The 17775-nt window shown below is 45.8% G+C and overlaps 1 protein-coding gene across 5 annotated transcripts in view; it reads right to left on the reverse strand.

The window, feature by feature from the left end:
• Positions 1-17775, reverse strand: part of SOX2 (SRY-box transcription factor 2) — a 1445341-nt gene that overhangs the window by 988255 nt on the left and 439311 nt on the right. The window lies entirely within an intron of this gene.

Raw genomic sequence — 17775 nt, forward strand, 5'->3', positions numbered from 1 at the left:
TGCATTCCAAAACGTCACTACTTCCCTTCCCAGCCCCGACGTGTGCCCATACAGTAGTTTTCTCCCACATATGGGGTATCAGCGTACTCAGGACAAATTGGACAACAACTTTTTAAGTCCAATTTCTCCTTGTACCCTTGGCAAAGTAAAAAAATTGGTGACTAAAATATCATGTTTGTGGAAAAAATACGATTTTTTTATTTTCACGCCCGGGCGTTATAAACTTCTGTGAAGCACTGGGGAGCTCAAAGTGCTCACCACACATCTAGATAAGTTCCTTGGGGGGTCTAGTTTCCAAAATGGTGTCATTTGTGGGGGGTTTCCACTGTTTTGGTACATCAGGGGCTCTCCAAACGCGACATGTCGTCCGATCTGAATTCCAGCCAATTTTGCATTGAAAAAGTCAAACGGCACTCCTTCCCATCTGAGGTCTAAAAAAATTGAACCTGAAGTATATTTTTTGTGATAAACAGTTACCGTGTATACTCGAATATAAGTCGATCCGAGTATAAGTCGACCCCTCTAATCTTGCCTCAAAAACCTGGGAAAATTTATTGACTCGAGTATAAGTCTAGGGTGGGAATTGTCGAAGATACTGGTAAATTTCAAAAATAAAAATATCTAAGAATAAATGCTGCACAGTGAATAATGGTGGCCCAAATACCGTAATGCTGCACAACATATGCCCCCATAAATACTGCACAGTGAATAATGGTGGCCCAAATACCGGTACCGTAATGCTGCACAACATATGCCCCCATAAATGCTGCACAGTGAGTACCGTAATAGTGGCCCCAATGCATGATTTATTGGCCAGGTGATAGGATTACCGGTAATCCTATCATGTTGCTGCTGCCCCTGCTGGAATAAAAAAAAAAAAAACACTATATACTCACCTCCGTTGCTTACAGCTGCTCCTGAGCATTACCGGCTCTTCAGTGACTCAGGCAGAGGGCGTGTGCTATCCACGTCATCGCGCCCCCTGTACGTCACTGCCAGAAGACGGAAGGCGGGAGAGAGCGGCGCACCGGGAGAGAGCGGCACACAGCGACTTGTAACGCCGCCGCCGCTCTATCATCACCCGCCGCTGGGACACTGACAGGCTGCAGGGGACCGCAGACACATACCGGGGAATGCGGAGACGACGGGGACCAGGTTAGTTTGAACCGTCTTTTTCAGCCCAAAAAAGGGGGCAGAAAAACTCGACTTATATTCGAGTATATACGGTAAATGCTCATTTTTTTTAAATATTCAAAAAATTCCTGTGACGCACCTAAAGGGTTAATAAGCTTCTTGAATGTGTTTTTGAGCACCTTAAGGGGTGCAGTTTTTAGAATGGTGTCACTTTTGGGTATTTTCTATCATATAGACCCCTCAAAGTGGTGCGGTCCGTAAAAATAAAATGGTGTTGTAAAAATGAGAAATCGCTGGTCAATTTTTAGCCCTTATAACTTCCTAACAAAAAAAAATTTTGGTTTCAAAATTGTGCTGATGTAAAGTAAACATGTGGGATATGTTATTTATTATTTTTTTTGTGTGGTGTATCTCTGTGATTTAAGGGCATAAAAATTCAAATTTGGAAAATTGCAAAATTTTCAAAATTTTCGCCAAATTTCCGTTTTTTTCACAAATAAACGCAAGTTATATGAATGAAATTTTACCACTAACATGAAGTACAATATGTCAGGAGAAAACAATTCCAGAATCACCGGGATCCATGGAAGCGTTTCAGAGTTATAACCTCATAAAGGGACAGTGGTCAGAATTGTAAAAATTGGCCCGGTTATGAACGTGCAAACCACCCTTGGGGCTTAAGGGGTTAATGTACACGCTGTACCCCACCTTGACTGAAAAAAGACAGAAATGTAGTGTTTACAATTTTATTTAAAAAAAAAATGAAACATCACATGGTCATAAATATTCAGACCCTTTGCTCAAACACGCATATTTAAGTCACATGCTGTCCATTTCCTTGAGATCCTACTTGAGATGGTTCTACTCCTTCATTGGAGTCCAGCTGTGTTTAATTAAACTGATAGGACTTGATTTGTAAAGGCACACACCTGTCTATATAAGACCTCACAGCTCACAGTGCATGTCAGACCAAAAAAGAATCATGAGGTCAAAGGAACTGGCCAAGGAGCTCAGAATTGTGTCAAGGCTCAGATCTGGCCAAGGTTACAAAAGAATTTCTGCAGTACTTAAGATTCTAAAAGCACAGTGGCCTCCATAATCCTTAAATTGAAGACGTTTGGGACCATCAGAAGTCTTCCGAGACCTGGCCATCTAGCCAAACTGAGCAATCATGGGAGAAGAGCCTTGGTGAGAGAGGTAAAGAAGAACCCCAAGATCTCTGTAGCTGAGCTCCACAGATGCAGTAGGGAGATGGGAGAAAGTTCCACAAAGTCAACTATCACTCCACCAGTCAGGCCTTTATGGCAGAGTGGCCCGACGGAAGCCTCTCCTCAGTGAAAGACATATGAAAGCCCACATAGAATTTGCTAAAAAAACACATGATGGACTCCCAGACTATGAGAAATAAGATTCTCTGGTCTGATGAGATGAAAATAGAACTTTTTTTGTGATAATTTTAAGCAGCATGTGTGGAGGAAACAAGGCACTGCACATCACCAGCCCAATACCATCTCAACAGTGAAACATGGTGGTGTCAGCATCATGCTATGGGGGTGTTTTTCAGCTGCAGAGACAAGATGACTGGTTGCAATTGAAGGAAGCATGAATGCGGCCAGATGCAGAGATATCCTGGATGAAAATCTATTTCAGTGCTCTGGACCTCAGACTTGGCTGAAGATTCACCTTCTAACAAGACAATGACCTTAAGCACACAGCTAAAATAACAAGAGAGTGGCTTCAGAACAACTCTGTGACCATTCTTTACTGGCCCAGCCAGAACCTTGATCTAAACCCAAATGAGCATCTCTGGAGAGACCTGAAAATGGCTGTCCACTAACGATCACCATCCAACCTGATGGAACTGGAGAGGATCTGCAAAGAAAAATGGCAGAGGATCCCCAAATGTGAAAAACTTGTTGCATCATTCCCAAGAAGACTCATGGCTGTTCTAGCTCAAAAGGGTGCTTCTACTCAATACTGAGCAAAGGATTTGATTAGTTACGACCATGTGATATTTCAGTTTTTCTTTTTTTAATAAATTTGCAAAAATTTCTACATTTCTGTTTTTTTCAGTCAAGATGGACTGCAGAGTGTACAGTAGTGAGAAAAAAAATTAACTTTTTACATTTACCAAATGACTGCAATGAAACAGAGTGACAGTTTTAAAAGGGTTTGAATACTTTCCATACTCACTGTAAGGGTATACCTTTTATGTGAATTAAATGAAAATTTTAGCCCTCAAGAGATTTATGAAAAATAAAACGTTTCTACAAAGTATACAAAGTGATAAATCTTGGTAAATTGTAAGGCTCCTTTTGAGTTTGCCAAAAAAGATATGGGAGACTCCACAAATGCATGGAGGATGGTGCTCTGGTCAGATGAGATTAAAATTGAACTTTTTAGCCACCAAGGTAAACATTATGTCTGGCGCCAAACCAGCACAGCTTATTACTCTAAAAACACCATCCCCACAGTAAAACATGGTGGTGGCAGCATCATGCTCTGGGGATGTTTTCCTGCAACAGGAGCAAGGAAAATAGTCTGAGTTAAGGGAAAGATGGATGAAGCAAAATTCAGGGATATTCCTGAGCAAAAGCTGTTTCAGTCTGTCCATGATCTGAGACTGGAACGGAGGTTCACCTTTGAACAAGTCAGTGACTCAAAGCATACTGCTAAAGCAAGACTCAAGTGGTTTGAGCAGAAATGTGTAAATGTTTTGGAGTGGCCTAGTCAAAGCCCTGTCCTTAATCCAATTAAAAATCTGTTGGACTTGAAGATTGCTGTTCACCAGAGAAAACCATCTAACTTGGATTAGCTGGAACTGTTTTGCCTTGAGGAATGGGCAAAAAACCCAGTGGCAAGATGTGGAGAGCTCATACAGACTTATCCAAAGCAACTTGCAGCTGTAATTGCCTCAAAAGGAGGCTCTACAAAATATTGTCTTTAGGGAGGTTAACAATTATGCACACTAAAGGTTTCAGTAATTTTGTCCTTTTTGTTATTTGCTTCACAATAGTTGTAGGCATGTTCTTTACATGAACTGATGCAAGCCCTCAAAAAAACCTGTAAAAATCCAGGTTGTAAGGTAGCAAAACACGAAAAATACCAAGGGGGTGAATACTTACTCAAGCCACTGTATCTATCAAATGACTGGGATTATCTGCTTACAAAGCCAAAAATTTCTTATATCTATGCTATATTCTTATCAAATTAGAGCTAAATTAGCATATACCCCTTGTAGTGCAGCAGTAGCACACTTATGCAGTGAAGATGCAGTGACCCAGCAAAGTTCCAAGCAAAAAAAAGTCTTTTTAATGCGTTCCGGTCACAAGACTAAACGTCCAACTCACAAAACACAGCATTCATGTCCAGCTCCCAAGCCAGCTAGCTTGACCAGGTTCACGCTTACTTTTATCTTGCCCTGTGACTCACAGGCGTCCTGCTGTGACCACAAGGCACTCCAACAGGTCTAATAGGGCTCCATCCGCATCCTGGGAGGAAGACACAGCGACCACTACATGTGACACTGGTCACTGTCTCACACCCTCTTACAATACTAGACAAATGGAAACAGTTGATACCGTCTTTATTTCAAGATTCGACTCAAGATATATTAGAATCTAACCTGTATGTGTCTCCTGCAAATAAATAATAGACTTATTCAACTTAATTTTATACACCAAACCTACCACACACCCATACAATTACATAAAATGGGCAGAATTTTATCCCCAAGCTGTCTTAAATGCCATATATCTCCTTCAGATTTTTGGCACATGGTATGGACTAGCCCTTTTACCTCTGGTTTCTGGTGTGAAATTTTGGCTTTTCTTTCCCTATTGTTGAACCGCCCAATTTCAAAAGACCTGCTAATTTGTTTATTTTGGGTATTGGATGAGGAAGAGTGGTCTCACTATACTAGAATTTTTTTTAAAGAAACTATTTCTAGCTCGGAAAACTATAGCTTTAAAATAGATGGATAAAAAGGCACTTAGTCTTCAAACTTGGAAAATACTAGCAAATATTGCTAGCTCCTGTGAAAGATCGGTTTCTATCTATAGGAATTGCCCTGATAAATTCCAACATGTGTGGGGTCTAGGGTATAACTCTGATGTAACATTGACTCCTTCTAGCAAATTGGCTGGATGGAATAGTTATTAAGGTCCTTTTATTTTGTTTTACCTGAACTTCTTTATTACTTACTAACTCTTATCATTTTATAAGTGGTTTGCTATGAACATTCTAAGTTAACAGAGTCGTATGCATGTGACTTTACCGCCGTTTGATTGTTTTATCACAATGTAAGATATTATATTGTTTTACATAATGTAAATAGTGCCATTTGCCATCCTTGATGGCACTCCATTTTATTGTATAATTGTTTGGTTTGTATGATGATTTGTTTTCTTTATTTTTCTTCTTTAATGAAGCATATTTATATGGAGTTGTCTTTTTCTAGAGTTTTTCATCCAATTGTATAGGTGCTTTTTATGAATGGCCACCGGTCAGTTTGTATTCCCATATGAGGAAAAAAGTATATAAGGAAATTATGAGAATTAGTGAGTGTTACAACATTTCGTCTAGTAGACATTTTATAACTACTTTTTAATACTATAGAAATAAATAATTAGAATTTTTTTTTTTGCTCCTGGACGCAACCAAGCAGATAAGACTTTCAAACTGGAGAAAAAAATGTATCTGAATACATCTCTGGATCAAGAACACATATCCAGAAATCTTGTACATATAACTTGTGAAGTATCTTACAAGTATACATTCAGGCCACTCATCATCTTTTCAAATGAATTAACCACCACAATGTGTTTAATAATCTCACTGCTCTTACAATAAAAAAAATCATGTCCATAAGGTAAATTTTCAGTCCTCTAAACATAGTGAATGACTCCTTAGCATGCTTACCAGTCTTTGAGATTGAAAAAAAAATATTTGCTCAGCTATAGCCACCGCAAAGTTTAATCATCTATGCTGGAAATGCAAATCTTCTGTCCTCTTAGTAATGTTGGCAAAGCTGACTAGAAAGAAAGACCTGGCATTGATATTCACTACAAGGGCTAGATGTTAGATTGTCAGATAACTGTTTTTTTTTCAGACTTGCTGAATATTATGGCTTGCAAGGAGGCGCAAAAATACTATGGGGCCGATACACTTTGAATGCTAGCAATATTTTTGCTCAACGCAGAGTTATGCAAACATTTTGCGACTTTTAATGTTTTCACACAAGTTTCAAGCACCTCCGCCAAAATGGGCAGATATGGGAAGGAACAATGGTGAGATGGGACGTGAATACATCAGTCCATCCAATTCATAAAAAAGACACATGCTACTGATAACATGCCCTGAATTCTTTAAGGCTGCGTTCACACGTTTAGGTTTTTTTGCGTTTTCGCGGCGGTTTTTACCGCGCGATTTTGCCACGAAAACGCAAAAAAAAACCAGCATTCCATGCAATCCTATGGGATTCCGCAATGCTCTGCTAATGCTGCGGATTTTCCCGTGGCGGAATCGCATCGCGGAAAAATCCACAGCATGCTCATTAATTTGCGAAATCGCGGCGATTCCGCCCACATAGGAATGCATTGTTCTGCTTACTTTCCGCATGTGGCTGTGGCCCACCATGCGAAAACTAAGCAGAACATTTGCGGATGGTACCCACAGTCCGGAGGAGAGGAGACTGTCCTCCGGGTTCTAGGTACTATAGCACTGTAAAAAATAGAATTAAAATAAAAAAATCGGGCTATATTCACCTTCCAACGTCCCGCGCAGCGTCCCCAGGCTTCAGCTATACACGCGGCAGCTCCCGTTCCCAGTAATGCACTGCGATGACCTTTGCTGACTTCGCGTCTTGCAATGCTGTAGCGGTCTTGCGAGACTGCGACGTTATCAAAGGTCATTGCCGCAATGCATCACTGGGAATGGGACCTGTCAGAGCATCGTGGAGGCCTGGGGACACTTCGCGAGACGTCGGAAGGTGATTATAACCCGATTTTTTATTTTTTTATTATTTTTAACATTAGATCTTTTTACTACTGATGCTGCATAGGCAGCCTCATTAGTAAAAAGTTGGTCACACTAGTCAAACACTATGTTTGACGAGTGTGACCAACCTGTCAATCAGTTCTCCAAGCGATGCTACAGATCACTTGGAAAACACTAGCATTCTACAAGCTAATAACGCTTGCAAAACACTAGTTTTTCCATGGGAAAATCACGGGAATTTAAAATGCGATTTTCCCGCGGAATGGAATTCCGGAATTCTCGCGGTACCTTCCTCGGGAATTCCGCTACGTGTGAACACAGCCTAAAGGTGTTCTCATTCTGCAGCCCATCATAGATTTCAGAAGAGATGCAGTAGGGCAGGCTGCATGAAGCAGGAGACAGACACACAAAAACTGTCAGGATGGCTGAGATGAATGTTCATTCTTAGTCAGCTAAACTTTACCTTCTCCTTTAGGCTGAGTTCACACGTGGCGTTTTTTTCGCGTTTCCGCGGCGGTTTTAACCGCGCGATTTTGCCACGAAAACACGAAAAATAAGCATCCCATGCATTCCTATGGGATTCCGCAATGCTGTGCTAATGCTGCGGTTTTTACCGCGGCGGAATCGCTTCGCAGTAAAAAACGCAGCATGCTCATTAATTTTGCGGAATCGCGGCGATCCCGCACCCATAGGAATGCATTGTTCCGCTTACTTCCCGCATGTGGCTGTGCACACCATGCGGAAAGTAAGCAGAACATTTGCGGATGGTACCCACGGTCTGGAGGAGAGGAGACTGTCCTCCGGGCTTTGGGTACCATATCCCTGTAAAAAATAGAATTTAAAATAAAAAATATTGTTATTCTTACCTTCCGGCATCCCGCGCAGCCTTCCCGCCTCTCTCCACTCTCCCGGTCCCAGTAAGCCTTTGCAAAAATGCCCGCGATGATGTCCGTTCTCACGGGATCGCGAAGTCTCGCAGTCATTCGCACGACGTCATCGCGAATTACCGCGAGACATCGCGATCCCGGGAGAACGGACGTCATCGCGGGCATTTTCGCAAAGGATTACTGGGAACGGCTGCGAGGGACGTTGGAAGGTAAGAATAACACCATTTTTTATTTTTTTTACATTTTATCTTTTACTACTGATGCTGCATAGGCGGCCTCAGTAGTAAAAAGTTGGTCACACTTGTCAAACACTATGTTTGACGAGTGTGACCAACCTGTCAATCAGTTCTCCAAGCGATGCTACAGATCGCTTGGAAAACGCTAGCATTTTGCAAGCTAAATATGCTTGCAAAATGCTAGTTTTTCCGCAGGAAAATCACGGGAATTTAAAATGCGATTTTCCGCCGAATGGAATTCCGGAATTCTCGCGGTAATTTCCGCGAGCGTTCCGGTACGTGTGAACTTAGCCTTAGTCTTTCTCCACTCAGTGTCCTGTCAGGCTGACTGAATAGAGGACTGTGCATTCACAATGCCTGATTGGATGCTGCTCTGACGTGACGTGTTCTTCACACAGCTTGTCTTCTGAAATCTAGGATGGGCTGCACAATGATACAGATGGCAGTTGCCATGTTCTAAATCCTAACAGCGTGAACTAGAGAAAGCATGCAGTTTTGTTAAATAAAGGTACCGCATTTAGAAAAAAGTTTCATATTTAAATGTTTATTATTTAATTTATTTTTTTATTTTACATTTCTTTGAGAACCCCTTTAAGTAGCATGCACCGCTTAATGAATTTGATGCATCTTATTTCTGCACACCTCTCATTACGGCTGGCATACAAATATTGTTTTTTAGTTTTGATTTTTTATTGAATCTAGTTGAAATAAGGAAATGAAACTCCTGAAATGTATTCTTTGTGCTCTTTTCAATCAACAGATTGCTTCAATACCCGTGCCAAAACTATCAAGGTTGTATTAACTCCTGCATGCCCTATAATATTTCTCATTCAAGTCATTTTGAAAGGAAGATGATTTCTAAGTATTCTAACATTGCAAAGCCCCCAGTACATCATTAATATATTTATCTTAAACTGCTCCAACTCCCCTCATCTTACATGAGCAGGCTTGGACTGGCCCACAGGAGAATAGGAGAATCTCTCATATTCTTCTCTTATATGAGCAGCACTTGGCACAATATACTTGAATCACTATTTACAGATAAAGGCAGCATCTTCTCCATTTAACAATATACCCAGTTCATTGTTATAGAAATTTGTGATTGACGATAATGTTACATTTGCATGTAACCGGAAAGTAGGGCCCTGGAGTTTTTACTGGTGGACGCTTGGCACCCCAGTCTGACACTGTACATGATTTTTATCCTGCCCCTTCAAGGAGTTGTTCAGGTTTGGAATGAAATTCTGCAGGATTCAGCCTGCAGTCACATGGAGTACAATCCCTGCTTGCTGTCATCTGCTGCAACATTTCCTTTAATGGTACAATCTCTGCTACAATCCCTGCTTGCTGTCATCTGCTGCAACATTTCCTTTAATGGAACAATTTCTGTTACAATCCCTGCTTGTGTGGGGAGGAGGGCCCCCGCAGAGTGTCCGGGCCGGAACCAAGGGGACCACCATCTAGGTTCCTAAGGGAACTGTACCCGGGGAGCGAAAGAGGGAGGTGGACGGCTGAGAGTGACAGAACAGCAAGGGGAGGGGCGAGTATAAAAGGGACAGGAAACGCGCAGGGCAGTCAGTTGGCAGCACGACAGAGACAGAGCACGAGACTGTGTGAGTTTGAGAAAGCCAGAGCAACGGACACTGACCGGAGAGGAGGCCAGCAGCTTAGGGGACATTTAAGTGGCCTGTCATTAGGAGTCGCCGGGATTACCGACCAGAGACTACCGTTTCACTCCATTCCGGAGTCGCGGCCTACCCACGGACATCCGCGGCTGTTGCCGCTGTACTCCAGCCTGTCACACACTGTCCGCTCCCTCTCGCGGTGACTACCGCTCGACTTCAGCCCGAAGTTGTGGCCTGTTCATCAACGCCCACAGCTGCCTTTCCCCCGCTGCAGTCGGCAGTTGGGGCCTGCTCCTCGCTAGCAGAGAGACTCAATGCATGACCCCGCTGTCTTCATAGGGGGTTGCCACCTCAAAGGACTCTTTCACGGCCTGTTGTGCCCCTACTCCCCTGGGTGCCGGAGCACCCGAAGACGATGCCAGATCCACAACAACTGGGCCCAGCAACTACGACACCAAAGCATTTTCTTCAGAGACGCCGAGGGACGACAGAACGGAAAAGTGGCAATATAGACACTAAGAACCTGTAGTCGGCCATACCGCGGCCTTATAGTAGCCGGCCTCTGCCGGGGTAGTTGTATTTCCTTTAATAGTGTTTGGTTGCTTTGAGTCCCTGCGTGGACATTTATTGTTATTTTTTCTGGTTGCTTAAGTATAGCCCTAGTGGCATTCATTTATAAAAGTTATTTTCAAAAAGTATACTCAGTCTCGTGACTCGTCACTGCATCCTGTGTACCTGCTTTACCACATTTGGCGTAGTCGGCAGGATGCAGTCCCCGAGCGCAGACAACAGCACCCCAGACCAGACCAGGGCAGGGCCCCAAACTCAACAGATAACGGGGTCCTCGTTCCAGCATCTCGTTGTGGGCTATGCTGAGCAACCTGCCTAGGTTTTCCGGCTCCAATACCATGCTATGGAGCTGGGCAGAGCGAATGCGGGGGCTTTTCCGGATGCACCTGATGACTCCCGACCTGGAAGCTGAAGTAGCCCTCATGGCATTAGACGGAGAGGCTCAGAATTCAGTAATGTTAAGGCCCCTGGGACTCCGCAACACCTTTGGTAGAGTTTTGCATATTTTAGAACAGACTCATGGGGACCCGACCAACGTGGGGGAGTTAAGGACCCGGTTGTTCAGTCGAATGCAGGGGGAGGGGGAGACCATTACCCAATATATGAATGTCCTCCAAGAGTTGCACACAGCCATTGAACGAAAGGACGGCGTAGGGGTAGGACCTATTGACATTACACTACGCGACTTGTTGGTGACAGGTCTGCAGGATCCGTTAATAAAGCAGGCATTAGGGGAGCAGGTCAGAGTAAACCCAGGTATGGATTTTGTAGAGGTGGGGAGTCAGGCCCATGCTCGAGAGCAGGAGCAGGGAATGGCAGTCCCCGTGGGGAAAGTCCGGAGTGTGGAGGCTTCTGTGAACGCAGTCAAGGAGCCTAAATGGGTAGAGGAGATGAAACAGGAGTTGAAAAACATCAAGGGCGAGCTGGCCGAAGTGAAAAGACGCACTGAATCTGGGACTGGACAGTCTAGTTTCAATACCGGCCCCTGGGGGCCTCGCGCTACCTGGGGTGGCCGGTCCTCACAGACCCGGTGCTATGAGTGCGGGGAACTGGGCCACTTCACCCGAGAGTGTCCGTGGCGTGGGAAATACCCACCCCGGCGGCCATTAAACTAAAGGGCTCTGGGCTGGGGGGATGCCACTCGGAGTCAGAAACCACGATCAGGGGTGGTGGAAGTCCCAAAGATTTGGTCGCAAAGTGTCCGGTGGTATGGGCAGAAGTCGAGGGCCGGGCCGTCTGGTGCCTAGTGGACACGGGGTCCCAAGTAACCACTATGCCTGCAGCTTATTTCCAGCACAATTTCCCCGAGGCAGCGAGACCCCAATGGGGGCCCAAGATCAAACTGGTAGCCGCCAATCAACTACCGTTCCCTGTTGCCAGAGTGGTGTGGGTGCAGGTGACACTGTGTGGAAAATCCCTCGGTCGCAGAGGAGTTGGTCTGACTCAAGGGGAAACCAATAAGCAGCATCTAGTCACCCTAGGCATGAACATACTGCAGGAGTTTGGCAATCTGCTCCTCAATGATCCAATGCACGAGACCCTGAAGCAGTGGGGTTCCCGCATGGCCCATGGATAGGTATTTCAGCAGTTGGTGCGGGGAGCGAGAGTGCACCAGGACTGCCAAGAGGGTGAAGCTCTGGGTAAGGTCATCGTGCCGGCGGCTCCTCTGCTTGTACTGCCTCCTGGACAGAAAGTGATGGCTTTGCCAATACGAGCCTCGATACCATTGGAGGGTGTAGAAATGCAGGTGGATCCATGCTACTCGGATCACTTGCCTCCTGGCATACTGGTGGCCCGCTCCTTGACCACAGTGCAGAAGGGGACTGTCCTGGTGTGCTGCGTCAGCCTTGAAGACCAAGACATCATCCTGAAACCCCGGATTGTACTGGCCAAGCTAGTAAGGCCTTTGGAAGAAGTGCTGCCAGCCCATGTGGTCCAATTGAGCGTACAACCCGAGGACCCATGGGCAGTGACTATCCGGACTATACAGGCTGCCGATATCTCAAACCAGGAAAGGGGTCAAAACATCCTGGAACAAATGCGGGCCGAACTCTCCGGTCTGACTTCAGCTCAACTTTCCCAGATAAAAACACTGCTTGGACAGTATCACGAGGTATTTGCTAGTCACGAGGAAGATTTTGGATGCACCACCGCCATCACTCATGAAATTCCCATGGCAGGAGCGGCCCCCATCCACGAACGATATCGGCAGATCCCTCCACAGCTCTACCAAAAGGTGAAAACTCTACTGGCTCAAATGCTATGGAAGGGAGTCATCCGAGAGAGCCAAAGTCCCTGGGCGGCTCCCACCGTGTTGGTCCGCAAACAGGATGGCACCCTACGGTTTTGTGTGGACTATCGAAAGCTAAACGCCTGCACTAGCAAAGACTCGTACCCATTACCCCGTATAGAAGAATCCTTGTCCGCCTTGGGGAAGGCGACGTACTTTTCGACTTTGGACCTGGCCAGTGGGTACTGGCAGGTGCCCATGTCAGAAGAAGACAGGGCTAAGACAGCGTTCATCCTTCCCATGGGATTATTTGAGTTCAGTCGAATGCCGTTCGGGCTGGCTAACGCCCCAGGAATCTTTCAGCGGTTGATGGAGCGGTGTCTGGGGGACCTCAGTTTTGAGGCCACGTTGATATATCTAGACGATATCATCATCTATGCTACCACGTTTGAGGACCACCTGAAGTGGTTGGGGCAGGTACTCGGCCGGCTGCAAAAGTATGGGTTGAAGGTAAAACCCCAGAAATGTCACTTATTTCACACCCAGACAGAATATTTGGGGCATATCGTCTCGGCGGAGGGCGTAAGACCGTCCCAGGAGAAGGTTGCTGCCATCCAGGAATGGCCTACCCCCGAGATGATAAAAGACGTGCGGGCCTTCCTGGGGTTGGTCGGATATTACCGTCGTTTCGTAAAGAATTTTGCACGTCGAGCCCAAGCCCTGCAAGATCTGCTAAAAGGGGCAACAACCGCATGAAGAGGCCTTCCAAGACCTTAAGGCTGCACTCTCGGGTGCCCCAGTGTTAGTGTCACGTCGCAGCCAGACTCAGGGCCTGCTGTTCCGGCGTCGGCCACTAGGAGGCGCCGGACTGACTCGTCACTGCCAGACTCAGGGCCTGCAGTTCCGGTCTCGGCCACTCGGGGGCGCCGGACCGTCACGTCGCCGTCGGATTCGGGGACGGCTGTTCCTGCCTCAGCCACTGGGAGGCGCCGTGGTTCGCTCCAGGGTGAGGGTGGTTGTAGAGAGGGGGCTCCTGCGCAGGCATCTGGTGGGCGCAGGCTCCGCCCCTCTGTCAGTCATGTAGGGCTTACTGCATGTCCATCTGGCCTGGTCCGGGGGCGGTCCTGGTTACATCATCGGGCCGGGAACCTGTGAGGGAGGACCTGATCCCTCAAATACCTGGGGACTGGTCTTGCAAGCCGCCGGATATATTCTTGGTTCCCCTGTGTGTTACTGTGTGAATTGCTATAGTGTATACTCTGACTTCAGCCTGGATTCTTGACCATTCTATTGCCTGCCGTTTTTGTACCTCCGTCTCTCTTCCGACTTTTTGACGCTGACCTTTGCTTGGATTCCTGACTCTCCTTCTGCCTGCTGATTCTGTACCTCGTTGCCCTCCTGGTTTTACTGACCCTGGCCTGGACTTTTGACTCTCCTTCTGTCTGCTGATTTTGTGCCTCTGCTGCGCCCTGGTCTCAGACTCCTGCATCCTGACCTTGATTACGGGTTTTAGTTTTGACCCCTTGGTGGCCGTCCTGCTCTGGTCCACTGCTAATCTAGACAGCTACCTCCTGGGCCTTGCTACAATTCCAGATCCCTGTATAGGGGTTAAGGGTCTCGGGGTTACTCGGGGTGCTGTCCCCACTGCAGCCCAGATTCGCAGACGGCCGTCACAGTTAGCTTATGTGACGGGAGTCTTCACGGGCTAGGGGCTGTGTTGTCACAAGTTCAAGACGGCCGGGAGAGAGTGATTGCGTACAGAAGCTGATCACTCCATGATTCCGAGCGCAACCCTGACAACTACAGCTCCTTTAAGCTCGAGCTCCTCGCAGTGGTGTGGGCCATGACAGAGCTGTTTGCAGAGTACCTGGCGGGCTCCGAGGTGGTGGTGCGGACCGACAATAATCCGCTGGCCCATTTAGAGAACACCAAACTGGGAGCTCTGGAACAAAGATGGGTGGCCCGGATGGCTAAATTCAACTACAAAATCATCTATAAAAGAGGGGCTGAAAATGTACACGCTGACACCCTCTCCAGGATCCGACATAAAATTCCAGGGAAGAATTGAGAAGACGAATTGGAAGGGGAAGAGATACCGCTCGCCCTCACCACCGCCATGTTCATGGCCACCACCCAGAACGTATCCCCCTTGGGAACCCTAAGGGGCATGCTGGAACAATCTCGTGACAAATGGATTCAACAGCAGCAGGAAGACGAAGAAACTGGACTTCTCCGAAAGTGGGTAGCTGCTGGCAAACTGCCCACTGATTCCCAAAGACAGACTTTGACTCAGGACATGTTGCTGATGTTACGACAATGGGAGAGACTGGCTTTCAGAAAAGGACTATTGTACCGTAAAATGACATCACGGACTACATCTATGACGAATTGGCAGGTAGTTACGCCGGGAGCCTAACTCAACGAATTAGCTCAGGAAGCCCACGAAAAAGGGGCTCACTTTGGAACTCAAAAGACCTTGCAATGGTTGCAGCAGATAATTTACCATCCACGCTTACATGCTGTTGTGGAAGAGACTTGCCGGGCCTGCCACCTATGCGAGTTAGCCAACCCACCAACACAGCGAGCCCCAGTGCAGACAATAGTGACCTCAGCACCCCTCGAACTTTTGACGGTGGACTACTTAACCATTGGTCCCGCCTACCAGGGTTATGAAAGCTGTCTCGCCATGGTGGACCATTTCACTAAGTTCGCTGTTGTCACTCCCACTCGAGATCAGTCGGCAGCCTCCGCAATTTGTAGAAACTTTATACAAGTGTACGGCTGCCCTCAATGTATACATTCTGACCAAGGAGCATGCTTTTTGGGAAAAGTCATGGAGGAACTACACCGTCTTTACGGTATTGACAAATCCCGAACCACGCCATACCACCCGCAGGGAAACGGGGCCTGCGAATGATTTAATCGCACACTAATTCAAATGTTGTGTACTTTGGAGAGTGACAAGAAGGCCCGCTGGCCCGAATATGTCTCTGAACTAGTATGGGTCTGCAACAACCGGGTGCACCGGGTTACCGGCTATACTCCTTACTCCCTGCTAGTCGGACAAGACAGCAAAGGAATCACGGAGATAGAGTTGGACCCAGAGGAGCCCCAGCCCTGGACCGGAGTATCGTCCTGGGTATGAAATCACCGACACTGGCTGCAAACTCTCCACTGAATTGTTCATGTCAACTCCAAGACTTAGAACACCCAGGAAAGAACCTACCTCCACCGCCCAACCTCCAAATCAGAGACCGAGTACTCGTACTAGACCAACGCCCCCAGAGCAAATTAGAGCCACGCTGGGAAGAAAGCCCCTACCGAGTCCTACGGCGCATAAACCCTGAAGGGCTTCTAGTATATGAAATATGACCCAAGAAAGACGGAACACTGCCTACTCGCATTGTGCACCATAATATGTTACGTCCATGTACTTCCACTGACCCAGTACAACCTGAGCCTACCCCCCAGGTCTCCGAACCGTTGCCAGTGGCCTGGGACCCGAACGATGAAGAAGACTTCACCCCGAAATACATGGGCTTTCCACTCAATGACAATTCAACTATTCCAATTAACCTGCCCGAACCAGCTATCCCACCACCGTCCACCACCCCGGAAGACTCCACCCTAGTCGAACTTAGACGCTCTGAGCGGTCAACAGCTGGCAAGCCCCCCGTACAATACAAACAGGACCAGTTCATATGGCAACAAAAGGATTGACAATACTAGAGTATCTCTATTTCGTCTACTTTCTATTGCTCAGTTTGTATGTTTTAGGTATCCACTTTACAATTGCCCATGCAGAATGATGTAGGTAGAAAGTGGCTACTTTTCTGCTAATTCTATTGCCACAATTTAGTTTTGCAAAGTAGAAAACCAAGAAAATATTGTATTTTAAAATTTTAAAAATATTTATTAGCAAGCATTATTTCAAAACTGTTACCAAAGTAAAGAAGAAAAATAGCCTTACTTTCAAATTCAAATGTCAAAATATGCTACCTTTCTTTTCCTGTTACCTTTCTTTTTTTTCTGTAAGTCCTCTACTAAGTGAAGTACTGAGTAAGTTTAAGAGTATGTCAAATGTGATCATTCAGGAACTATAGATGGTGTTTCTACCTAAGAGAAAAATTAAGTCAAATCTCTGACACTTTTCTTCTGTACTCAGTTATTCAGAACTCATGTAAATATCCTAAACTAGACTTCTGATGCAGGATTAGGGATAATAAATAGATAACCCAATGGAATTGAGACATAGAATTTCTCTATGCTATAATGCTGGGTAACTTATATATCTCTATACCTGGCAAAATGGTCACCTTTAGACAGGTTTGATTAATGAGGCCCAGTATTCCCTATGCATAGAGACATGCTGGAATGCCAATATATCCCTCTGTTCTTTCTTAACATCTCAGTCAAAAATCTCTGTAGAAGAACAGTTTTATTACAGACACTCATCAAAAGTCAAAGACAATCCAGCATAAGGGTTGTACATTACAATATTTATTTTTATATTTAATAAAATCTCCACATAGTATACGACACACATTATACTGTACACATTTGCTCCCCTTGCTTGCTCTTCTGTAAATCTTTGTGCTATTGTATTGCACCATTTAAGAATATGACTGGTGCCAAAATTAGATCTGTAGTATTGCAGCTGAAAAAGAAGGTTCTGGCAAGGCTCTATGTAGACATCATCTGTTACAATGTCTTGAGAAATCAGTGTTGATCTCTGCCTGGAAAAAGGACTGTTAATGCTGATTATTCTCCTATTAAATATAGCACTTTTGTGGTATAGCCTGTAAAATACATGATGTGCTTTCCTGTTTTGTTTTTTTTTCACCAGAAATCTTCATTAAAGGGAAACTGTAATGAACAAATGACCTGTTATTTCAATTGGGTCTAAGGCCGGCTTCACATTGGCGTTCCTCAGAGCAGCGGAGGGCTGCGGGCTTCCTCCGTGAAGCTCCACCCACTGTCGTACCTCCTACGGTCAGCTCCGCCTACGTCCGCATACTTCTGCATGCGGCCTGCTACCCTATCTATAACATTGGGTACGCAGGTCATGCGGATGTATGCGGATGCCTCCACATGCG

Source organism: Dendrobates tinctorius, unplaced genomic scaffold, assembly GCF_039654945.1.
Source record: "Dendrobates tinctorius isolate UK_male_01 unplaced genomic scaffold, ASM3965494v1 ptg000060l, whole genome shotgun sequence".
Taxonomy (NCBI): Eukaryota; Metazoa; Chordata; class Amphibia; order Anura; family Dendrobatidae; genus Dendrobates; species Dendrobates tinctorius.